The sequence below is a fragment of the Temnothorax longispinosus genome, chromosome 1 (genome assembly GCF_030848805.1).
Source record: "Temnothorax longispinosus isolate EJ_2023e chromosome 1, Tlon_JGU_v1, whole genome shotgun sequence".
Classification (NCBI taxonomy): domain Eukaryota; kingdom Metazoa; phylum Arthropoda; class Insecta; order Hymenoptera; family Formicidae; genus Temnothorax; species Temnothorax longispinosus.
Window position 1 is genome coordinate 21,553,662 of NC_092358.1, and position 6,227 is coordinate 21,559,888.

Here is a 6,227-nt window from a genome sequence, read left to right on the forward strand (position 1 = left end):
ACAACTTATCTTCCCGGCTGCAATACGGCACTCGCCCGGCTCTCCCGGAGTATCAGACGCCAGCGATAAGGATCGTTTGAACGAAATAACAGATTAATTTTTTATCGAATCTACGATTTCGGTTAGCGCCGCTTTCACTCGGATTTCGCGCATTAACATCTCGACGCTCCGGAAAATATCGGAGCTATAATAGCGCTCGTTTCGAAGCGTTCCGAAAATCGTGACACGTCTCACCGTCGGTGATAATCAGCGCTGTTTCAATTAAAGATCAAAGATCGGCGTCGATTTTCGGCCGAAGCCTGGCGGCACTCAAGATTATTGGTCGACGACGTCGACGGGGTGTAACTATTGCACACGGCTAATGCGCTTAAAACTTAGCTGTTAATCAGAAACCAATTACGGGAGGCGGGACGAAATGAGTTTAATCGCATTAAATATTAAAACGTTCTGACGATACCGTCGCGCGCGCGCGCGTGTGTGCTTGTTCGGTGTATACCCGGTGTCTCCGTCGTGTACGCACGAGTCAGTCATCACGGGGTGGCACACACCAGCACGTGCCACGACTGGCTTCAGCCATTTTCCTGTCTTAATACCCACGGGAGTGGCCGACCGGCAACCCACCGTGCACCCTCCGCGAATACCTTGCATCGAATCTTGAAACCATGCGAAACCATGACGATCCAAATGTCGCAATAGTCGGGTTTTCCGACACAGATCCTTCGTCGAGACGATTTTTTTTTTGTTGAACGGAGAACGAACGGAGGCGAGTCTTCGAGAAATTCTCTTAACAGTTTGAGTAATTCATAAAAAGCGCGACATAAAATATTCATCCGTTCGCTTCTATTTTAACATAATGTCTCGCGAAATGATCGTCGCGATATAAATATGCATCGCAAAATTATACCCCCCTTATATATCGTGACGATAAAGGCTTTGATGGCTGGCAACTTTCTCAGTCTCGTAAAATAAATAGTGACGATCGCGAAATACAACCTGTCGAGGAATAATGTAAGACCTGATGGAACCTCGTTGAATATATGAGCTGTAACGTGAATGATGTACGACCCATCCCTACATATGTCCCTTGCAAGTTTCAACATAAATGCCACATATGAGAAATGATATTTTTCACATGGAATTGGAAATCGAGCGTGATTGACCATAATTATATCATTATCATGACGTAAGAAGAAGAAGACAGTTTCGAACGTACCGTACAACGATTTGAAGTTATCCGAACTACATCGAAGATCATAGCTACATTATCGTTTTCGAAAGGTTTCGCGGGATTAATCTCATTTACGGAATTACGCTCGTCTGCGAAATTTCGCGCCGTTGCTCTCGCCGGGATGGCATGGCACAAGTACGAGCTGCGAAACGAAACGAAACGAAACGAAACGAAACGAAACGAATTCCTATTAGCGATAGAGAAACAGAAAACGTCGGCGCGGTGAAAAGCGGGACCGACGGGCCGGTATAAATACATAAAATCGGGCAATCATCCTAAATGGGCGCCTCGCTACCGGATCAGGAGCGGCTGTCGCCTTTTTCAAGCTGTCGTCTGTCGCCTGTCGTTTGTCGCGCGACAAGGGAGAGCGCAATTCCAGCGCCACGTAGTTGAAAACGAAAAAGCGTGGAACGACGGAAAAGCGTTTGACAAGTACAATTTCCGTCTCGGGCACGTCACGCTCGCTCGGTGCTTTTATTACTTTCGCTCGTGTCCCCCACCCCTTCAATCGTCCTCCTCGCGAGACACGTTAACGTTTATCGTATTGTCTTGTGAGCATCGGGATGAGATATTAATTCATATTATACGATATTCTCTTTTGTAGGGACAACATTAACCGTTATATAGAGAACCGTGAAGATACTAAAGATTGGTTTATACAATTAGGAAGAAACGAGGAAGAAATAACAGATAAAATATGTAACGACGAATTAGATAGGGTTAAAGGAAAGGTGTGGAAACAATTGTGGAAAGAGCAGGGGGCTAGAGTAAGGAAGAGTAGATAGAAATGAATATTTTGTATGAAAGGAAAGAGTGTGTTTTAAGTTATTTATAAAGTCCATTTCTTGGGTGTAAGCAGAAGTTAATAAAGATTGATTGATTCACACACACACACACACACACACACACCACACACACACACACACACACACGTGTGTCATCGAAATTCACTCTTTTAGCGTCAAATTATTTTCAAGCGTCAAGAAATAATTTTCTATTAATATTACGTTCTATTTCTTTGCATTGTGCGATTTATGACGTGCACCTTACACTTTTACTCTCTTAAGCAGGCGACCTTCGTAGGGCGAACAACGTTACCTCCGTCCCTAGCGTTTCTACAACGATGACCTAGGAACGAACAGACGTGATCCGCCGTCTGTCTGGCGGCGTTCATCCGAAAAAAAAAGAAAGCGGTTTCGATTTTAACACGGCTCGGCCGTGGTTCCCGCAGCGGCGAAACCGCAAACGATCGGAAATAGAGAAACTGCCTCGCAAGATAGTTGCGGGAGGGACCCGTTTTACGGGCAGGAAATGAACGGTGCTTCGACACTGTGTTTTAGGAAACGCGCACGAGGCACTTAACCGCCATGAAAATTGATCGCCCTCCTGCGCCCGGATCAAAATACCACCCAACTAGGTGTTGCGCCGTTCCCCGAAACGGAACTGGAATACTTTCCCTATATACCGGAAGATCGAAGTCGAAGCAATAATTTTATTCTTCTCGGAACAACGCCGTCCCTCCCCCCCTCCCCGTAAAACGACGATCTCTGCTCCTACATCTAGCGTTGTATGGAGAAATACATTTTTTTAAAAAACATGTCATTTATAGAGAATTTTTTTCGACCAAGTCTCTGCCAGTAAATTCTCTGAGCTCGACTGGCGATTTAAGACAGATGCTATTCGCGTTATTTCGAAATTATCCGAAAATCGTGGATATAACGTTGTTATCCTCGCGCACAATAATCCCGGAAATATCTCCGGGAGCGTGTCGCGCTGGCGGATTTATTTTTCATCGGAACTATCAATTTCCATAAGCGCGACTCGTTGTTCCCGTCGCGAAATTGAGCCGCCATTCGACGATGAGGCGGCAGTGGCGGCGGTGGAAAAAGCATCCCGCGCTCGCGTTCGCTCTCTCGCGCGAAGCGCAATCACAATAAATTTTCTACGCTCGTATAAATATGGCAGCGCGCCGCCTCATGATTTTATAAACGCCCTTCGCGTGTCGTGTACGTGTATTATATACGCGTACATGCGCGTTCGCACGCACGCGCGTGCCCCGTGCGTGTAGCGAGATGCTGTAACATACGGACATACGGTGTGCAGTATTCAGAAATGGCGATCAAACGGAACGACGTTATTAACACCGCTTCTATATTCTCTATGGACTCATCTTAACGCCGCTGCTCTCTTCCGAGTGAAATCTCGTTGAAAATTTTATTCTAGCACCCCCCTATCCTCCTTCCCACTCCTTCCCCCCCATCTCTCGATATCGCGCCAAGATCAACGTTGTTATTAACGGGTCTCTCAAGACAACGTTCCCACGTCGCGCGTATACGCGTTCGGAATCAGATAGCCGGACAAAGCGGCTGATATTGCGTGCTCCCGGGAAATTAGCGAACGCAATACGGACCTAATTAACCGCGATGCATGAATAATCCCGCGTGTAGCGCGTGTTATCTTCAGGTATCGAGATACCGTAACTACCGTAGTAAGCGTCTTTGCACGGAGGAGCACCGCCTCCTTCAAGGAGGACCAAGGCGCAACGGGGGGGAGAGGGGACCAGGGGGAAGGATGGAAGGAGAGTTAATATCGGATTAGTTTTTAATTCGAGCTATATCCCCCCGTCCCTCCGCGCCTCGATGGCCATGCGAAGCGACGCTACGCCTGCACGAGGGGTGGCGTGTGCGTGCCGAGCATGTGTGCACGAGCGTAGATTAATTTTCCAGGGTGCGCGCCGCGCCGCGCCGATCCGGTCGGGCGGAGGGCAATGAGTAGTAAACGGCATCAATAATTTGCATAATTCCGCGTCGATTTGCGCGTGACTCGTGGAGATTACACGGTAATCCGCGGCGCCGGCACCTGGGACTTACAATTTTCTCGAAAAACGGTATTATTTACATGTTCCACACGTGACGGAACGGCTGAATACACTTCGTTAACGTAACGTAAGAGGGAATGCTAAACGATGAAGACGTTTGAGCTTCCTGTGCCGTCCCGCGTGTTAATTCCAGAACGGAGAAAGAGTGAAAGAGATAAAGAGAGAGGGGGCGTGTATTTTCAACGGAGATTTTCCGTAAAATGGGATAGAAATCGCTTCGCGTGCTTTTTCGAGTTATTACCTGCACAGTTTTACGTGAGAAAACATATACCTTCCACGCGTAATCGCAGATACACGCGCGAACACGTACATCAAACAGTAACATTGTACTTTCAAACTGAATTTTCCATAATTTTGGTTTTTTATTCGTCCGGGTTTTTTTTTTTTTATCCACATCGCGGTCAATGACTCGTCGGCGGCACGGAGTTTCGGGTGTGGGACTCGATAGAGCCGCTTGGACGTCTTGATACTCGGAGTTCTCGTAATTGGTCACCTCTCCTCTCGTCTCCAGCCCGCCACCAACGCGGTGTGTCTACGTTAAAAACTAGAAATACCGCAGAAAGGTCTCCGCTTGAAACGAGATTACAGGGCGCCGATGACGCGCCTCTTGTACGACGGTGTTGTACCTGGTTCGGGGTACCTGTCGGAAACGGTTCACTCACCAGACTTCTGCGTTAAACGGCGGAAACATTTGGGACACTTCCGTCAAGTATCTTTTAAGCTCTTTTAAGGATACAAACGTATCGGGTCTGTATTTCGAAAGTCATTAGCTTGACTTGTTATTTCCAGATAAGATAGATCGGTCATCAGCAAATAATCAAATCTAGCTAATTCTTCTACATCGTTATATAAAGTAAGATAATGATAATTTGTTCATTATGTGTGTCTTATTAATAATTCTTAAGTAACAATATAATATTCATATAAAGTCAGAGAGCAGCGTTTGAAAAATTAAATAATATTATTTCCAAGATATTACATAAAATCATCTAATAATGTGCTTTTTGAACTTCGTCGGTGCATTTTGAAAGGTAGATCGCGTATCACGTGGATTCGTTGTGATCCACGGAGACGTGGATCCTGCACGAAGTGTTCAGGACCTTCGTTCCCGGTGGCGGCGGGTGTTTGTCTCCAAATAATTGGGCGGGACGGCGCGCGGCGTCTCCTCTGCAATTATAGGCAGTAAACGCAGCCACATCCGGTACAGGGAGCTCTAGGTGAAGCCGGGATAATTCCACGAGAAAAGACACCGATTAAGGTCCGATCGGAGAGAGAGAGAGAAAAAGGACTCTCGCGTCTTTGACGGACGTTGTTAGGGGAAAGAGGTGTGACAAAGAGGGGAAAAGAAGAGGAATGGGGAAAACTGGCTATGCCACTCGCGCTATTACGCGGATGCGAAAGATCAAAATATTGCGATCGTGTGACAAGGTAGTCGTTTCGACACGAAATTAACGGAAATCAAGCTTCCAAAGGAGATGTAGGCATTACGCCGCGCACTGACACAAGAGTAATGAGTCCTCGTTACGACAACCCGTTTCCCGATGCTTTCCTCGTATTTCTTAAACGGCGCAATTTACAAAGTGCACCGATCTCATCGAAGGAAATGAAACGTTGTACCTCGTTCCGCGTATTTGCTGCAAAATGCACGCGTATCGAAATGACACTGTACAAAATAATGAGATGAATTGATTGATGTGAAAGAGGACGTGTAATTGCGTTTAAAAAGACAAGAGCAGACCCCGTCACATGCATTTCTGTGTCTGTGTAAACATAGAGTCGTCAAACGATTCTATTTATTATTCTATAAAAATGTTAAGATAAAGACGTTGCAAGATGACTACACTTCACGAGATATTCCATTCCATTTCATGTCAGAGTGACATGCAAAATAATGGGATGAATCGATTGATATGAAAGAAAATGATTGAGTTTAAAAAGAAAGAGCAATTGCACATTCAAGATGTATTGTTGCATTTGTATAAATATAATAGCATCAAAACTCACTGTATGTATAAAAATATCAAAGTAAGAACGCAAATAAAAAAAATACTAGATATTCTATCCATTTCAGGTCAGAATATATCTATGAAATATGAGATATCTTGGAAACTATTGATTTTT